Source organism: Oncorhynchus keta, chromosome 29 (genome assembly GCF_023373465.1).
Source record: "Oncorhynchus keta strain PuntledgeMale-10-30-2019 chromosome 29, Oket_V2, whole genome shotgun sequence".
NCBI classification, from domain to species: Eukaryota; Metazoa; Chordata; class Actinopteri; order Salmoniformes; family Salmonidae; genus Oncorhynchus; species Oncorhynchus keta.
This window is the reverse complement of record NC_068449.1, coordinates 50768569-50788049: the sequence shown is the minus strand read 5'-3', so window position 1 is coordinate 50788049 and position 19481 is coordinate 50768569. Positions and strand designations below refer to the sequence as shown.

Below are 19481 nucleotides of genomic sequence, written 5' to 3'. Positions count from 1 at the left end.
TGAAATAAAAAGACCCCAGAAATAGTCCATACACGCAAAAAGCTTATTTCTCTCAAAAGTTGTGCACAAATGTGTCAACATTCCTGTTAGCGAGAATTTATCCTTTGCCATGATAATCCATCCACCTGACAGGTGTGGCATATCAAGAACCTGATTAAATAGCATGAATATCACAGGTGCACCTTGTGCTTGGGACAACAAAAGGCCATTTAAAAATGTGCAGCTGTGTCACACAACGTCACAGATATCTCAAGTTGAGGGAGTGTGCAATTGACATGCTGACTGCAGGAATGTCCACCAGAGCTGTTGCTGGAGAGTTGAATGTTAATTTCTCTACCATAAGCCACCTCCATTTTAGATAATTTTTCAGTACTTCCAACCGGCCTGAAACAGAAGTATTTTTGTCTTTAATAAAAGCCCTTTTGTGAGGAAAAAAAAAGTAATTCTGATTGGCTGGACCTGGCTCCCCAGTCATGTCAAAATCCATAGATTAGGACCCAATTTATTTATTTCAATTGACTGATTTCCTTAAATGAACTGTATCTCAGTAAAACCGTTTAAATTGTTGCATTTACATTTTTGTTCAGTAGATATAACTTTATGAGCTGGATTGCCTGTCTTTGGCACTCGTTAGCATATTTAGTTAGCAGCCGCCATCAAAATTCACTATTACTTGTGCTACTTTTGTTAGCATTCAAGTAATAGATGCCCAATGGGCTTTTTGGCGACCCCTTGTGTACCAAGCCGGTAATTAAATGACAGAATACAAATCTGGATACCGCCTCAACCTTATATAAAAACGCTGTTTTATATATTTTCAAGAACCCCAAATATGGTCTTTTCAGCTGGTGTACAAAACCGAAAGTAAAATGAGAAAACCGAAGTAAAGAATGGGAAGCATAGACAAAGGTGGCTGTAAAACAAAATTAACAGGAGGAAGTTGATTTATTCAAACGGGACGTGGACCCAACAAAGGATTCATTGGTAGGCCTTACATTCATAAACAATACAGATAGGTGTGTGTACACTGGTATCCAACAACTGTACATGTATGGTTTAGTTGTGCTTATGAAAAAGTCAAACCATTTAGGCTACATTGACTATTGCTATGGGAAGTAGCTCAATCCTCTCACACACACACTAGCCAGAATAGCGAGGAGGTCTCTAGCCCCAACAGCCACATTCATTTGTGTGCATCCCAAATGGCACCTTCCCTATTTGCAAAGGGCTCTGATCAAAAATAGTTCATCGTGCAATTAGGGACGGAGACTGTTGTAGGCCCTCTTCTCTATAGAAGAGCTGGCTTCTTAAGAGCTGGTTGGCTCGCGTCCCAAAATGGCACCCTTTTCCCTTTATAGTGTACTACTATTAACCAGAGCCCCATATGCCCAATATAGGGAATATGGTGCCATTTGAGACCATTACTTGATGTAGTTAGTTGGGCAAAGCCATGCTAGTCTACACAGATAATGATTTGTTTAGAGGTGCCTGTGGAATACAAAGTGTTTTGAAAAGAATGCAGCCGTGACACAAGGTGCTATACCCCAGAGGAAATTATGGGGGAAATTGAGAGGCAAGAAGAACCTGCTACCATGGCAACAGTGATATGGCAACTGGCGTCATCTGTTGGAGCTTTGTTTGTCCATCCCTCTGATGCAAATTAATTAAAAGGAAACCAAATAACCAAAACATGGGCTACTAACAGGCTCAGATTGATACCTATACCATTTGCGTGTGCCAAATCAAAACGCCACAAGAAAAAGCATACAGGCCTATTAATCACTTTGTTTCTTTTTTTGTCCAATAAGGTGAAACGGACCATTCGGTGGCTGTAGAAGGCAAACGTATTAGAGTGCTGTGTTGGACAACAGTGTTTAGCCTGTGTGTCTGTCAGTGCAAAGGGGTGGCTGTATAGACAATGGCACGAGGTAATCTTCACAGAACAGGTTTGCGAGCAGCGCCGAGATAAGACAGACACAGCCAGCATAGCAACCCCCATTATGGGGAAACAGAAAAACACAGCACTACTCCTTCCAATGAGACTAACTGGCCTCACATCCCCTGGTTCCTCTCGAACAGAGTTAAAACGCTGCATGAGGTGACTGCCAGCCAGCCGAGGGGGACAGTCACTGTAGACAAACGGCTGGGGACACACACGCCTTATTACCTGGGCTGTAGGCAGCTGGAAACAATGGAACACTAAATGTTGCCTGAAGGGGGAGGGAAACCGTTACTAAAGATGGGAAGAGCAGAGTTAGCAAAAGGGGGAAAGAACAGGTACAAGTCAGTCTTTCCCACTGGATGACAAAGACATACCTCAGACCTGGGGGGCTGTGGTACAGCATGTTATCCTTGAGCTCTGCAGAGCCTCCCTCTTTGAATTGCTGAGGCCGCCGACTGCCAGCCAGAGAAAATAGGATTGTGTGGGGGGGAGGAAATGAAACAAGGCAGGGGTGACAAAGGGAGAGCATGGGTAGAACTACAAGGAAAACACTTAGGAAATTCTCACATCTATATAGAAATAGGATTGGGGGGGTGGAACTTACCTGGAAAAATAACAGATAAATTAAAAAATTTAAAACCCTAGGAAAGTGTCAAACACTAAATGTAATCATCCATCTCAATAACCTGATAATTTTTTATTAATGGGAGCCTCATTAAGACCAGTGTGTTTGCAAATGGTGCCGTGAGGACAACTATTTAATCAACAAAAATATATTACAAGACAGCTATAAATACATGAGGATAATACAAGTTAGAATTGTCAATTGAAACAATTGCACACTTCTTACCAAAACATTGCAGTCCAGCTATGCTGGACAGAGGTTCACATTAGCCTCCCCTCTTTGAAGAACTGAATGCTTCCCTAAGATAAGGAGTTCACTGCATGAAGTTGCGTTCTCCCACCAACGTAACATTCCATTGCAAAATGGGATGACACACGACTATGTTGTTTGCTGTATCGGTCGAAAAAAACCTGAGATGGTGTTGGCTTGCCCTGTCGTTCTGCGGGCTGACTTCCTTGTAGTGGAAAGGAGAGTAATCTGGAAAGCAGATGGTTGCCATGCGTTAGAGAAAGTCCGGCTGCACTGAGGGAAGGCGCGAGCAGGGTGTTGGGGGGTATAGAGTAATATATTATTGAGAGAGAGAGAGGGGTACATAGTGATATTTATACTGACTTTGTCGTCCTCTCTTCTCCACTCTATCCACTGCTGGACTGGACTCTCCCTAGAGGATTATCCTCCCTAATAGACCTTAAGGCACTTTGACTGAGCTGCCCATCTCTGCCAGCATAGCCTGCAAAACACACACACAAGGGCTAGGCCAGATATCGTCACTGCTGGTCGACCCGTTCGCAGGTCCTCAATAACATTGCAGCAGGGGGTAGCCACATAACGCTACATTGCAGCACAATACGCCTGCAGCATTGCAGTAGCGTATTAACTACGCAATGTCACTGACCCTGCCGTGTTACTGTGTGTTACATCACCCAGCAGGCTTGGCGGCCGGCTTGCCTTCACTAGGGCATAATTAACTTACCCCTCCTTGAGACTACAGAAGAGAGAGTGAGTGTGTGTCCACAGTGACTGTGAGAAGAGGCCTGCTGTGCCTCACACTGCGAAACATTCTCACCAGGTGAGATCCGACCAAGGCCTCTCCGGTCTCAGCTTAGAATTTTGATAAGCAGTAAATAATTCATGGTGCGCAGGGAGGGGAATGTGGGGCAGAGCAACCATGATTTAAATAAATAAAAAGTTTAGGTGTTCCAAATGGCACCCTATTCCCGATATAGTGCACTACTTTTGACAAAGGCCCACTGCACTATACACCCTTTGGAACGCAACAGCCACGTAATTACAGGATCCCTGACATTTCTGAGAATTTGAAACGTCGGCATTCCTCTCCGTTTAAATTTTTCATGGTATGTTTCAAGATCTGTAATGTTGTTGTTTCGATGTTACATCACATCAATATGAGAGCTAGTCTAGACCTGTGTAGTAAGAGTGAGCATTTTTCACATTATGTAAGATTCGGCTTTGTCCTTTAGTTTGTGGAAATTTGTGCAACTGAGCTTCAACAGTACAAAATAATAATACCGTTCGAACACCCAACAGTATTTCATAAGAGCAAAGACCCAAACAAAAAGCCTTCAAGTTCTGGGGTTCAGGAGTTAATTATCAGAGCAAACCACGTTGTGGAGCTCGCTGTGGGGCCCAGGCTTCCTGCAGTAGAGGAGGGTGGGAGGCCTGCTGTCTCTGACCAGGGCTCGTCAGGGAGGCCTCTCCATTCACAAAGACAGGCGTTTCTATGTGAACAGGCCCTCAGCTGGGGGGGGTGGGGGGGTGTCCTCCTTTCATGATGATATCGTCCTGCTCCCTCAGCCTCAGAAAGAGGGGTGGTGGGGATTTCTTTTAAGGACAGGGGCTGGGGTGAGGAAGGGGGGAGAGTGTAATTATGCACCACCAAGACAGTCACAGACACTGATAGCATCATGAGAGACATGAAGGGGCTGCCTGCTTCGCTTAAACAATCAGCGGTGCTCCAAGCTCAAGAGTGCTGGTTGGGAGGGAAGTGCACTTAGGAACAGAGAGACATCCCGGAGATCCACTGACAGGAAAGGAAGAGCATAGGGGGCATAGAAGGCACCACACCAGGATGAGCCTGGTCTGGGCGAGGTCTGTTCCCAATGATGAGAGGGCCAGCTTCCTGTCCGAAAGATCCCAGGAAATGACATCCAGGCATAGAAATATAGTTACTAGAACAGACATTGTGTTCTACCCATTAGTGTTTCAGTCAAAGAAGGATCATGGCATAGAAATAAGTATTAGAACAGGAATCAAGTGTACCCATGTGTTCTATCCCATCACATTGGCATGGTCTGGCGTTTCCTGTTCTTGTAATTCTATTTCTATGGGGATGGGGACAATGCAGCTGTTTTGAGACAGACTGTGGACTGTGAAAACGTTCAATGCCAGAGAGAAGCGCAGAGAACAAAAAGAAAAACCTCAGCAGCACTGGCCGGCGAGAGGCAAGACAATGCCGTGGTTTCCCTTTCACCCCATTTCAGAGGTCCGTTGAATTAGACTGCCAACGCTCTTGTGGAGGTAATCCTTTTAGATAACTTTAAGAGGCAAAACAACGCTCAGACAGCGAAATGTGGGAATAGGAAAAGGAGATTTCTTTCTTTATAACGGGGTTGGTGGAAGGCGGGGGGTTTTCCATTCAACACATCTCAAACGTCGATGTCTAGCTAGCTACCACGGCCCTCTTCAAATATAGACCCACATTTTGGCTAAGTAGGATTTTCTTCAGCCCAAGTATTGCTCTCTTTCATTAGAAATAGAAGCTGAATGTGTCAACGAAGAACAATGAATAAATTATTTGGATTCACTTTGATGTTAGTGGGCCAATTCCAGATGCCTCTGCAATGGGCGGAAAAGAAAATCTTTAAGGAATCAAATAAATATTTCCAGTGAAATGGACTAATACTCCTAGAATTGTAGTTGTTTATATTGCTTTGTTTAAAGTTCTGGCAGGAGGCTGCATTTATACTGAACAAAAATATAAAACACAATATGTAAAATGTTGGTCACGTTTCATGAGCTGAAATAAAAGAACCCAGAAATGTTCCATACGCACAAAAATGTGTTTACATCCCTGTTCGTTGTGCATTTCTCCTTTGTCCAGATAATCCTTCCACCTGATCATTACACACCTTGTGCTGGGGACAATAAAAGGCCACTAAAATGTGCAGTTTAATCACAAAACACAATGCCACAGATGTCTCAAGTTGAGGGAGCCGGCAATAGACATGCTGACTTCAGGAATGTCCACCAGAGCTGATGCCAGAGAATTTAATGTTAATTTCTCTACCATAAGCCGCCTCCTACCTCATTTTAGAGAATCGTTTTAACCAAGCCAGTCCCTCCACATCCGGCTTCTTTACCTGAGGCCAGCCACCTGGGCAGCTGAAACTGAGGAGTATATCTGTTTGTAATAAAGCCCTTTTACGGGGAACTCATTCTGATTGGCTGGGCCTGGCTCGCCAATAGGAGCGCTTGGTTCCCAAGTGGGTAGGCCTATTCTCTTCCCAGGCCCACCCATGCCCAGTCGTGTGAAATCCATAAAATATTTCAATTGACTGATTCCCTTACATCAGGGGTGTCAAAGTCAAATGGACGGAGGGCCAAATAAAAAATTTAGCTACAAGCCGAGGCCGGACTGTTCGAATGTTCATTGAAAATTTTTTAAATGACGCATATAGTCTAGTGAACCTAATTGAACCTACTGAAAACCTAACAAATATATTCCAATATGATCAGATAAATAAAGCAATATTTTCTTATGGCTCTGTCAGTAATCTTTAATTTTCAACAGACACAAAAGACAAATTTCCTTTATATAAAAATCCCCATAACATGAACATTAAATGAAAGAAACCGGTATTCAAGGCACCATCAGTAGCCTATATTTTCTATTTTAGCAAAAGTGGGCTAAATTTACTTCAAAGAAAAAAACAATAATAGCAATTTTCTATCATCCACTCAACTGAAATATTTTTAAAATATAATTGGATTGAAATACAATAAAATAAAGTGCAAAAATCTATTAATCAAAAACAACACTTTGTTTAAGGAGAAGTAACATGCAGTGAAAACAAATATTAAACTTTAACTTTTAAACTTGAACTGAGTAAAAACTCTAAATATGTGATTGCACAGTAATGTTCACTTGTTTGAGGTTGAGGGTGATACTTGGTGGTGTCCCATCTTTTCCACAAGTTCATCAATGTTCGGGGTAAGGCTCTGAGCTGAGGAAATCCTCAGAATTGAGTGGAGGTGTTCAGCAGTAAGTCGACTTCTGTGTGATGTTTTGTTCAAGTTCATCAAAGAAAACAGTTGTTCACACAGGTATGTGCTGCCAAACATAGACAACGTTTGAGCAGCCTGGATGCGCAGCTGGGGCATTGTGTCGGGGAGGAAACGGGCGAACTCCGCAGCACCCACTGCCGCATATTTTGCCCTCAGTGCATCATTGCATTGGAGGTCAATCAACTCCATTTGGAGGTTTGGTGGTGAGCTTTCCACGTCAACAGCAAATGGGTTACCGAGCAGTTCCAACCTGCTTTTTTGTGCTTCAAAGTCAGCAAATCGGCGTCGAAAGTCAGCGGCAAGCATACCTATTTTATCAGCCAACTGTGCGCTCGGGAACGCACTGGTAGAGAGCTTCTCTTTCATGGTCTGGCAGCTGGGAAAGTGGCTCAAATTTTCTTTCCGCATCTGCGTCTCCCACAGAGTCAGTTTGGTTTTAAATGCCTTCACTGTACTGTACATATCAGAGATGACACGATCCCGACCCTGCAGCTGCAAGTTCATTGCATTCAGATGACTCGTAATGTCACACAGAAAAGCCATTTCACACAGAAACATTTCGTCTCGGAGTTGTGTTGTGTCTTTCCCTTTGCTGTCCAAGAACAGACAAATCTCCTCACGAAGCTCGAAACATCTTTGAAGCACCTTTCCCTGGCTTAGCCATCGCACCTCTGTGTGATAAGGCAAATCACCATGCTCCGTTTCTAACTCCGTCAGAAATGCCTTGAACTGGCGGTGATTCAAACCTTTGGCTCTGATAAAGTTAACTGTGCGCGTGATGATGCTCATTACATGCTCCATTTTCAAGGCTTTACCGCACAACGCTTCCTGGTGTATGATACAATGATAAGCTGTCAGCTCACCTGTCGCGTTTTCCTCTTGCATCTTTTCCCGTATCTTCGCCACCAGTCCGCTCCTGTGTCCACACATCGCAGGTGCTCCGTCGGTTGTCAAACCCACGAGTTTTCCCAAGGCAGCTCCATCTCATTTACACATCTTGACACCTCTTCATACAAATCATGCCCCGTAGTTGTGCCATGCATAGGACGTAAAGCCAAAAACTCCTCTGTCACGCTTAGGCTGGAGTCCACTCCGCGGATGAAAATTGACAACTGGGCAATGTCAGAAATGTCGGTGCTCTCATCCACAGCCAAGGAATATGCAATGAAATCTTTTCCCTTTTTCACAAGCTGCTCTTTTAGATTGATGGACAACTGGTCTACTCTCTCGGCAATGGTGTTTCTGCTCAGACTCACATTTAAAAGAGTTGCCTTTTTCTGGGCAAACTTCGTCACAAACTTTAATCATGCAGTTTTTGATGAAATCCCCTCCGTAAATGGCCGGGCTGATTTAGCGATCTCTTCTGCCAAAATAAAACTGGCCTTGACAGCAGCCTGGCCTTGTGATTTGGCTTTTTTGAACAGAGCCTGTCGAGATTTGAGGCCTCGTTTTAATTCCTCTGCCTTTTGTAGCCTTTGTTCCATGTCCATATTCTTGTTTTTGTCCGCGTGTTTCGTTTCATAATGTCGTCTCAGATTATACTCTTTCAGTACCGCCACACTTTCTCCACACAGAAGACACACAGGTTTTCCAGCTACCTCCGTGAACAAATACTCCGACTCCCACCTTGTTTGAAACCCCGGTTCTCAGTGTCCACCTTCCGTTTTGCCATTTTTGATGGGTATCTGAAAGTTAATTTTACTGTGATGCTGACAACTGCTGTGCCAATAAATATTGAAATGAAGCAGCCTACTGCTCGGTGCGTCACCGTTGCATTGTGGGAAATGTAGTATTGGTGCGTGTAAAAGATCTGCGGGCTGCCGGCTTGCTGCGGTCTGCGGGCCGGTTCTAATAATAAATCAAGATCATCCCAGGGGCCGTAAAAAACCTTCTCGCGGGCCGGATGTGGCCCGCGTTGACTCTGACATATGTGCCTTACATGAACTGTAACTCAGTAAAATCCTTGAAATTGTTGCATGATGCGTTTCTATTTTTGTTTCGTCATCTTATGAAATTATATTTGCCCTGAAATGAATAACTCCTCTAGAACTCCTCTGGGGAAAGACAATGCACAAGCCATTTTAACTGTAAAAATCATACTTTATCTACAAGTATGCCATCTCCTTATCAAATGGGGTTCACCACAGCGGTCAGAAAGAACCCGGCATACTCTTCATAGAAAATTCCTTTAATAAATAAAAATGTACTGTTCTATCAGTTGTAATCATCCTGAGATGTATCAATCAGAATCGCCCCCTCCTCCCCCAGTCCCTTGACTCACTGTGTCCCATACATACATACGTATTCAAACCAGAAGCCCACATCAAAGCACAGGCTGCCTTACTAGGAGACTCCTCAGTGATCCCAGCCGCAGAGAGGCATGCATGGCAGGGCTCTGAATTATTTACATGGTCCTTCTCGCTCACCACCGCAGATAGGGAGCTGCATGAAGCCATTCACAATGGGACAGAGAAAAAAGGTCGCCTGGGCCCTACTGTGGAACTGATGGTGCTCCTGCTCCAACTTTCATGACGTCACGGTTTAAAAATGAGACGAGAAGAGGTGGAGGGGAGAAAATAACATTCCACCTTGATCCTGTAAAGTCTTAGGTCTGAGAGGATGTCATCGTGGCAGGCAAGGTCGCCTGGCTAAAGTTAAGAGGTTGCCTCTTCCGTTTGTTGGAAGCAACTTTTCCAAGACACACAGGAGACCGGTCTACAGTATGAAGGACACACCAGGGTCGCCTCAGTCAGTTCAATGGCCGGCTTGGAGCAGTCACAAGAGCCAGCTGGTCTTCTTGACTAGCGAGACCCCTCTGACATACATTTATCAGAAAGTTTGCCTTCACTCTGAAATTGGAGTGAAGTAGTAAGGCAAGCCCCCATGGTCTCAGTCACACATATATAAAACGACACCTGCACATCAAGAGAACAGAGATACACAGCTACACCCTTTGCCAAGCCCCCTTTCATCTCCCCGGTGTTGTGGCAACATCTACTTCAAAGCCAGGGCCGTGGATGAGAATGCTTTTAGCAGAGCCCAGGGGGTCAGTATCCTACAGTCTGAAACAGCCGTGGGTGACTGAGAGAATGTGGATAAGCCATACTTCACAGTAAGACAAAACCATTACAGCAAGACAACATTCTATAGGCCCCTGCTTCCAGCAAATGTTCTCTAACCCATAGTACCAGAAGGTCAGTCAGCACGAGACAAACCCATTAGACGCGTTTGCATTATAGAATGCTTTCTACAAGACTGCAGTCCAAGGCTGGATCTGTAACCTACTGAAACCAACTGGTTGTCCACACAAGCAAGAGAAACTACTAGCTACATCCTCCATTTACAAAGATAACATTTTAAAAAGGCAGGCCCATGAATGTTTATGAAGATCCATGATGCATGAATGCTCTCTATCAAATGTTTTCACTGACCTTATTCTGGAAGGCTGTGAGTGGAGAAAATCCCTCTGTGTGAGAGGTAGGAAACTGAAAAATCGCCATTACAGCTCATAATCCATTAGGAATATAGTTCTCGAAAGCCATGTGAAGTTCCTCAATAATTTTGGCAAGCGACATTAATGCATAAACCCATCAACGCCACTCTTGACCTGAACCAAAGTCATTTGAGAACCTGAAGAATGCCATTGTGTGGCTAACACACAGGCCTAAATTAAATGTGAAACGTCTTGTGACAATGGCCTCTCCCTCACTGAAGCCCCCCTCTAGCATTACCAGAAGAACGGCCCTATAGTTTTGCCCAAGGAGGTTCCACTTCCACCCAACAGTTACAGCTTCATTGAGAGACAAACTTAAACAGCAAGGCACATTCTTTCCACCTGAATCTGCCAAATACATTACTCTGCAAACACTGCAGCTACCTCAAACTTAGATTGTATATCATATTTAACCTGTAGGAGCCAGACTCGTATCATAAAGGATTGTATGAACCGTCAAACCACCACGGTTCTGCTGCCTGGTCCTCAGCCGTCAAAATAACTTTTCAATCCCTGCAAATTGTAGAGCTGCAGAGACAGCGACGGAGGGTTGAGCTCAGGAAAACAAGTAGGCTCTTTGCTGTGGGCTCGAATGCAAACACTCTGTCACAGGGGTCAGGTCGATCTCAAGCTACCGTAGCCCACCTATGAATAGTTCGCAAATAATTCTGAAAGTAAAATAAAATCTGGACATGTTCCACTGCAAAACAAATCTCACAAGTATCAGACACTGCAAGCTCCCAGCTATTATCTAATCACCACAACATTCTCACCCTTGGTTAGCCAAGCCTAATACATTTTTGCCAATTAATTTCCAGCAATATTGTCTGTCTGTCTGGTGCGCGTTTGTCTATCACTCCATGTTTAGCCAGTTGATGTTTTAACAGTCTTGTGGGTTGACAGAATTACTTTAACCAAAATCTTCAATTAAAACGGTAACTGAAAAGTAAGCTTACCTGGCAGAAGTATATCATGAGTGAGTATATCATTTCTATTAGGGATGCACAATATATTGGGGAACATATCGGAATTGGACAATATTAGCTAAAAATGCCAACATTGATGTCGCCCGATGTCTAGTTTACCACCGGTGTACAAAACCGATATCATGAAGTGCATACCTAGATAACGTCATTACGTCATGTACCTACATCACATAACATTTTGCACAACACGGGCAACACAGCATTCCTAACCTAGCCCACAATGTCTGCTGTGTGGATCGAGCAGTCAACAAGTCATGCAGTCATTTGAAATAGCAAGAACATTTCAGAGAGACAACTCAAAGGCGAAATCCATTAAAGCCAAGATAATGGAATGAATTGCCCTTGAAAATCAAACGTTCTCTGTCGTAGGCGATGTTGGCTTTCGCCAACTGGTCGAGCACTAGTACACACTACCAAGTGCGCTAATTTTCAGATGTTGCCCTATCGGAGTTACACTAATAGCGTCGATGCTATTAGCTTCATGACATGCATACTATGGAAGCTGTTGGGTCTTGCGTATCAAAAAAGATCGTAGCACTGTCAAAGCTGTACAAAAGTCTGCAAACAAGCAAACACCGGCCACAAACGAACGATGTGCTTACAATACCGCGTTGGTAATAAAGCATAATTTGTTTGACCGCAACTTCTGGGGTAGCTAGCTAGCACCAATACACCAGCCTGAAAACAATGACCAGTAGAAACTGCTGTCATTTTCATTATTCTTAGCAATGATTTGAATCCTTGTGAGTAAGTATTAGCTAGGTAGCCACTTGTTGTTCACCTATTGAAATTGAACTTCAGATCATGAAAATAAATAGCTAGCCAGTTACTTAAATTCTTGGCGCACCCATCCAGTTAGCGGGATCATTTTCATCAACAACCGCTGAATTGCAGAGTGCCAAATTCAAATTAAATTACTAAAAATATTTAATTTCATGAAATCACAAGTGCAATATAGCAAAACACAGCGTAGCTCGTTGCTTTACAGCAAAAGCTGTCCAAGTGTTTGTTAGGACATCTCTCTCAGCAGACAAAACATTACAAACAGCTAGCAGCAAAGTAGACATCACGAAAGTCAGAAATTATATAAAATGAATCGCTTACCTTTGATGATCTTTGGATGTTCGCACTCACGAGACTCCCAGTTACACAATAAATGTTCCTTTTGTTCGATAAAGATTATTTTTAAATACAAAAACCTCCATTTGGTTGGCGCGTTTTGTTCAGAAATCCACAGGCTCGTGCAGACGAAAATTACAAATAGTATCCGTAAAGATCGTAGAAACATGTCAAACGGTTTTTATAATCAATACTCAGGTTGTTTTTACAATAAATGAATCGATAATATTTCAAACTGAGCGTAGCTTTTTCAATAGGAGAGAGAAAATGTCTGCTCCAAGCTGTTGCACATGCAAAACTCTGCTGGCACCCAGCCATCCACTGATGTGATCGTTCTCGCTCATTTATCAGAATAAAAACCTGAAACTATGTTCTTAAGACTGTTCACACCATGTGGAAGCCATAGGGAAAGGAATCTGGTTGATATCCCTTTAAATGGAGGGAAGGCATGCAATGAAACAGGAAGATTTGTTTCTCTTAGGCACTTCCTGGTTGGATTTTCCTCAGGTTTTCACCTGCAATATCAGTTGTTATACTCACAGACAATATTTTGACAGTTTTGGGAACTTGAGTGTTTTCTATCCTAATCTGACAATTATATGCATATTATAGATTCTGGGCCTGAGAAATAGGCAGTTTCATTTGGGTACGTTTTTCATCCAAACATCAAAATAATGCCCCCTACACTCAACAGGGTAACCCCGTTGCCCAAAGCTAACGTTATAAGCAGCCAGCTAGCATCAACTGCTGTGAAGCTAGCCACAATAAGGATTAGGCACAAGTGGAATTTGCGGTTTGCCTTCAAATTAAAAGTAATTGACAGTGAAAAATCATAGAATTATGCCATACTTTTAGTTTGAAGGCTAACCAACGTCCACTGTTGTGGCTATCTTCAAATAGATGGATCCAACCATTAATCAAATAAGAACAGTATTATAAATTAGGGTTATTTTAGATGACACCTAGCTTTTTACAGTTAAAGTTGGAAGTTTTCACCTTAGCCAACTACATTAAAAACTCAGTTATTCAGTTTCTGACATTTAATCCTAGTAAAAAGTCAGTTAGGATCACCACTTTATTTTAAGAATGTGAAATATCAGAATAAAAGTAGAGTGATTTATTTCAGCTTTTATTTCATTCATCACATTCCCAGTGGGTCAGAAGTTTACATACACTCAATTAGCATTTGGTAGTATTGCCTTCAAATGTTTTAACTTGGGTCAAACGTTCTGGGTAGCCTTCCACAAGCGTCCCATAATAAGTTGGGTGAATTTTGGCCCATTCATCCTGACAGAGCTGGTGTAACCGAGACAGGTTTGTAGGCCTTCTTGCTTGCACACGCCTTCTCAGTTCTGCTCACACATTTTCTATAGAATTGAGGTCAGGGCTTTGTGATGGCCACTCCAATACCTTGACTTCGTTGTCCTTAAGCCATTTTGCCATAACTTTGGAAGTATGCTTGGGGTCATTGTCCATTTGGAAGACCCATTTGTGACCAAGCGTCAACTTCCTGATGTCTTGAGAGAATGCGTCAATATACCCACATCATTTTCCTGCCACATGAAGCCATTTATTTTGTGAAGTGCACTAGTACCTCCTGCAGCAAAGCACCCCCACAACATTATGCTGCCACCCTCGTGCGTCACGGTTGGGATGGTGTTCTTCGGCTTGCAAGCTTCCCCCCTTTTCTTCCAAACATAATGGTCATTATGGTCAAACAGTTCTATTTTTGTTTCATCAGACCAGAGGACATTTCTCCAAAAGTACAATCTTTGTCCCCATGTGCAGTTGCAAACCATATTCTGGCTTTTTTTAATGGCGGTTTTGGAGCAATGGCTTCTTCCTTGCTGAGTGGCCTTTCAGGTCCTGTGGATAAAGATACTTTTGTACACGTTTCCTCCAGCATCTTCACACGGTCCTTTCCTGTTGTTCTGTGATTGATTTGCACTTTCCACAACAAAGTACGTTCATCTCTAGGAGACAGAACGAGTCTCCTTCCTGAGCGGTATGATGGCTGCATGGTCCCATGGTGTTTATACTTGTTCATCTGTACAAACAATAGTACACGTGGTACCTTCAGGTGTTTGTAAATTTTCCGAGGTCTTGGCTGATTTCTGTTGATTTCCCATGATGTCAAGCAAAGAGGCACTGAGTTTGAAGGTAGGCCTTGAAATACATACACAGGTACACCTCGAATTGACTCAAATGATGTCAATAAGTCTATCAGAAACTTTAAGAACAAATTATTTTATTTACAATGACGGACTACCCCGGCGAAACCAGGATGACGCTGGGCCAATTGTGCGCCGCCCTATGGGACTTCCAATCATGGCCGGATGTGATACAGCCTGGATTCGAACCAGGGACTGTAGTGACGCCTCTTGCACGGAGCTGCAGTGTCTTAGAACACTGGGTCCATGTGTGCGTGTTAACTACTTAACTGCACTAGAAAGCTTTTAAAAAAGGCAGCTACATTTTTTGAATAATGGTCATCAGTATCGTTCTTTTGGCAAGGAAAATATCGGATATCGGCCAAAAATGTCATATCGGTGCATCACTCATTTGTATCTATTATTTGCAAACTTCATCATGAAATTAACAGCAGCAATACAAAACCATCACATTAGAGAGTACATTTCTCACACACTAGATGTGTAATTAAAGTGGAATTGCATTCAAATCAAAATGTGTTAATTTTCCTCCAGAAAACGGAGAAAATAGAATTTGGGAAAATAAAAAGATATGTTTTTTTTGCTTTACCCAAGAAGATTCCACTTCCAACCAACATTTACAGATTCATTTTGAGACAAACTTAAATCAACAAGGCACATTCTTTGTACATGAAAAAAAAATGTTTTTTAGAAGTAACCATTGTTAACCATTATAGTAGTAGGTATACTACCATTCAAAAGTTAAGGGCCACCTAGAAATGTTCTTGTTTTTGACAGAAAAGCACATTTTTGTCCCTTAAAATAACATAAAATTTATCAGAAATACAGTGCAGACATTGTTAATGACTATTGTAGCTGGAAATGGCAGATTTTATGGAATATCTACATAGTTGCTGATAATGGGCTTATCACTCCTGTGTTCCAGCACGTTGTTAGCTAATCCAAGTTTATCATTTAAAAAAGCTAATTGATCATTAGAAAACCCTTTTGCAATTATATTAGCACAGCTGAAAACTGTTGTCCTGATTAAAGAAGGAATAGAACTGTCCTTCTTTAGACTAGTTGAGTATCTGGAGCATCAGCATTTGTGGGTTCGATTATAGGCTCAAAATGGCTAGAAACAAATTGTTCTGAGAAATGAAGCCTATTCCATTCTAGGTTGAGAAACAGACGCCTCACAAGTCCTCAACTGGCAGCTTCATTAAATAGTACCCGCGAACACCAGTCTCAACGTCAACAGCGAAGAGGCGACTCCGGGATGCTGTCCTTTTAGGCAGAGTTCCTCTGTCCAGCGTCTGTTCTTTTGCCCATCTTAAATTTTTATTGGCCAGTCTGAGATATGTTTTTTTCTTTGCAACTCTGCCTAGAAGGCCAACATCCCAGAGTCACCTCTTCACTGTTGACGTTGAGACTGTTTTTTTGCAGGTACTATTTAAAATGATGATAAACTTGGATTAGCTAACACAACATGACGTTGGAACACAGGAGTGATGGTTGCTGATAATGGGCCTCTGTACGCCTATGCACTTTTTCCATTAAAAATCAGCATTTTCCAGCTACAATAGTCATTTAAAACATTAACAATGTCTACACTGTATTTCTGATTTAATGGACAAAAAGGTGCTTTTCTTTCAAAAACAAGGACATTTCTAAGTGACCTCAAGGTAGTGTATATAGACACTAAGGACACGAGGAAGGGGAGAGAAGAATGTGCCTATTTAAAAAGATACATATTTTTGTTGTGTAGCTCTCGTGCTAAAAAAGGTTGGAGACCCCTGCTCCTTTACAACTCCCATAAAAAGGAGACTTATATAGCCTATATTCATGACCTAATATTAATGGTATAGACTAAAGAAAAAACACCTGACGAGGTTAACCTCGCAAAGAAATCACACAGGCATTGAAGTGAGTAAGAGTCAGGCTACACATTACATGACTAGTGTGTATAAGATGTTGGTTAATCTGTTATTGAGTAGCGACAGGCAGTATCACCTCGGTAATTCCAAGCACAAACTGTACTGAGAATCGTGTGTGTACATGTTGTTACGCTGTGAGAGCAGCAGCAATGATTTTGTTATCTGTTATTTGCATGGCTGTAAGAGCATGATGCAAACCCTCTTGGATAAATCACCACTCGACACCAAAGGGTATTAAATGAGTGGACAATTTAATAGCCAGGCCCGTAGGCTTAGAGTTTCAGAGGCCCTCAAAGAAACATCCAGACAGTCCACATAAACAATTTGGATTAATGAACATGAATGTGTTCTATTACTCATCTCTTACCAACATGCTCTATCACCATCACAATCAGTGTGAAAAAGCTGTTATTCAGAGAGAAAAAACCCTTCGGTTGTCCCACTTCCTGGCTGTCATTAGAGAGAAGAGTACTGCATTGTTTTATATATCTCTTGGAGTCCTTAAGGGCTTTCTCTCTCCCTCCCGCCTCTCTCTCTTCTTCCTTTCTGTTAGTCTGTAGAGGGCCTGAGCTCCGAGGAGTTATTGAGGACTCACTGTGCAGGGAGAGAGCAGAGAGGCTCTAAGCCTTATGAAGACAGAGGGACTGAGGGAGAAAGAGCAAGAGGAGAGCACAGAGGGAGTGTTAAAATAAATGAATTAGTTGAGCAGGAAAAGAAAAGGGTTTCCTTTATCTTACATTCCTACGTTTAAGTTAACTTTATATTGTCTTGTGCAGGGGACAACACAAAAAGGGACCACACTGAACTGTCAAGATTGCATGAGAACCCTCAGCACCAAGTCTTGAGAAGAAAGAAACTGGCTGTAGAGACTAGCACTATGTACCTGCCTACAGGACAGTGCATTGTTATAGGCATACACCTTTATTTTGAGGAACTATAGGTAACTATTCATGGGGCCCAGATTTGTCCCGTTTAACATTCCTAAGTGCTGCATCATATATCCCTACAGTTGTTGGAGAGGAGTCATCCGGTACATTCCATAAGGAAAATGGCACATACAGGAAGGGCAATAATACATTTGACAATAGTGATTACATAAGAAGAAAATGCAGGTATTGCCGACATGACACCCTATACTCTTTCATAAGAGTAGACACCAAGTTTTGAAATGCACCGTTTACTTTACTTGATTCACTGTGGCAACTCAGTCAAGTATGACAGTTAGTGATACTGGGAAGGTAACAGTAGTTACCTCAAAACCGCACATCAAACCTAACCCATCTCTCGCTCCCCATCATTGTAAATGGACCGTGCACACTTTGGCTAGTTTTTGTAACTATTCCGGTGTGATATCTAGGCTAGTTTGGGTAACGTTGCAAACGTATCATACAGGTTACGTAAACATAAAATCTTAAAGTGACAACAACATTATTTCAGTCAATTTAAAAAACGCATAACTAGCCAATATGAGAACTCAATGTGCTTGGGCATTTTGCCTAGGTGTGCAGATATTGCTGTATTAGCTAGATGTATAGACAGCAGGTGTTTGTTTTTATGCATGGTTTTTATGAAATGGTACATTTACAAAGAAAGAGTTGCATTTGTTATCCTCGCTTGATAATCTCGAATTTTTACATTCTCTGACTGATGCCATAGACAGGAGCATGTGCTCGGATCACACTGGCGCTGTTCCTCGCGGCTAGTAAGATGCACTCCAACACCGTAACCTTGCTTCACCAAACTTACGAAAAAACACATAGAAAAATAAAATGTGATAAAGTACAATCGGATAAACGTTAGCTTGCGATTGTATCGAACTCGAAAGTAAGCTGTTACAAACTAAACGTTATTGGGCTTGCATGCTGTGTTGTAGCGAGTAAGTCAGGATGTTATGCTATCAGAAATTTGATGATTAGCATTAGCATAACAAAAGGAGACTGGCTAGCTAGCTTGATTTAGCGTGCGGTGCTATCTAGCTGGTTAGCTAACTCACTCTCCAACGAATCACTGAAATTACAAGCCAACACTAACGTTAGCATTCTCCCGAAACAAAACAAGCAAAATAAACATCATAAGACTTGTTTTTCGTGCAATGAAAGTGTCTTGTCAGCCAGCAAGATAGCTAGCTAGTGCTAGTTAAAGTCCAGCAGTTGGTTGGTAGCTAGCTACTAACGTTAGCCGATATGGACTACATTAACTAGCCCCAATAGCTAGGTCAAGGTGGTCATGTTATTAATAACAAATGTATCCGTTTCGTTGTCTAAAAACACAGATTAACACATTTAATTCGATCTCAATGTATATGCAAATCTGATGTTTACAAACAGCTTCATTTAGTGAGAAACACTTGCAGCTGGCAAGCAAGGAATTGCTAGCTATCTCGCTAAAGTTAGATAACCATTCCGCCGCTGACTGTCTGGCCCAGCGCTGTATTGTAACGATTTATACGCCGGGACCGTCCACCCGTTTCCTTGTACCTCTTACCTCCGAAATTATCAGAGTAGAACACAGCAAAATGGACTCCGGCTCCTCTTGATGTGTCCAGAAAAACGGAGCGCTCCTCTTCAGGATACAGCTCACGTCGATGGCCCTTTTTGCCGCTGGGGTCTCCCTCCGCTTCGTATTTTCTCAGCAGTAGCTAGCTAGGCAACCTTCCCAGTTAGCCAACTGGCTAACCTCGGATACCACTCTCAATACTTTCGTTCCTGCTTAGATATGATGCCAAATTATAATATATTTCAATTCGTCCAACAGTTCGGGTCACCCACAGACAAAAAAAATCCACTTGGGGATGGTGTATGGTCCGTGTCCGAACAGCATTGAAGGGGAATTAGCTGAAAATTAGACAGAGTTTATCCGCTAGATGCTCTTCGCTACCTCAAGCGATAGTGCTCTCGGTTCTCCGTTCACTGACTAGTAGAGAG

General features: G+C 42.5%; 1 protein-coding gene across 1 annotated transcript in view; it reads right to left on the bottom strand.

Annotated features, from left to right (window-relative positions):
- Nucleotides 1-19481, bottom strand: part of LOC127905985 (F-box/WD repeat-containing protein 7-like) — a 96489-nt gene extending 77008 nt beyond the window's left edge. Inside the window, exon 1 of the mRNA XM_052486718.1 lies at nucleotides 19042-19481. The gene's annotated coding sequence lies outside the window, so the exon portion shown is untranslated. The remainder of the gene's footprint in view (nucleotides 1-19041) is intronic.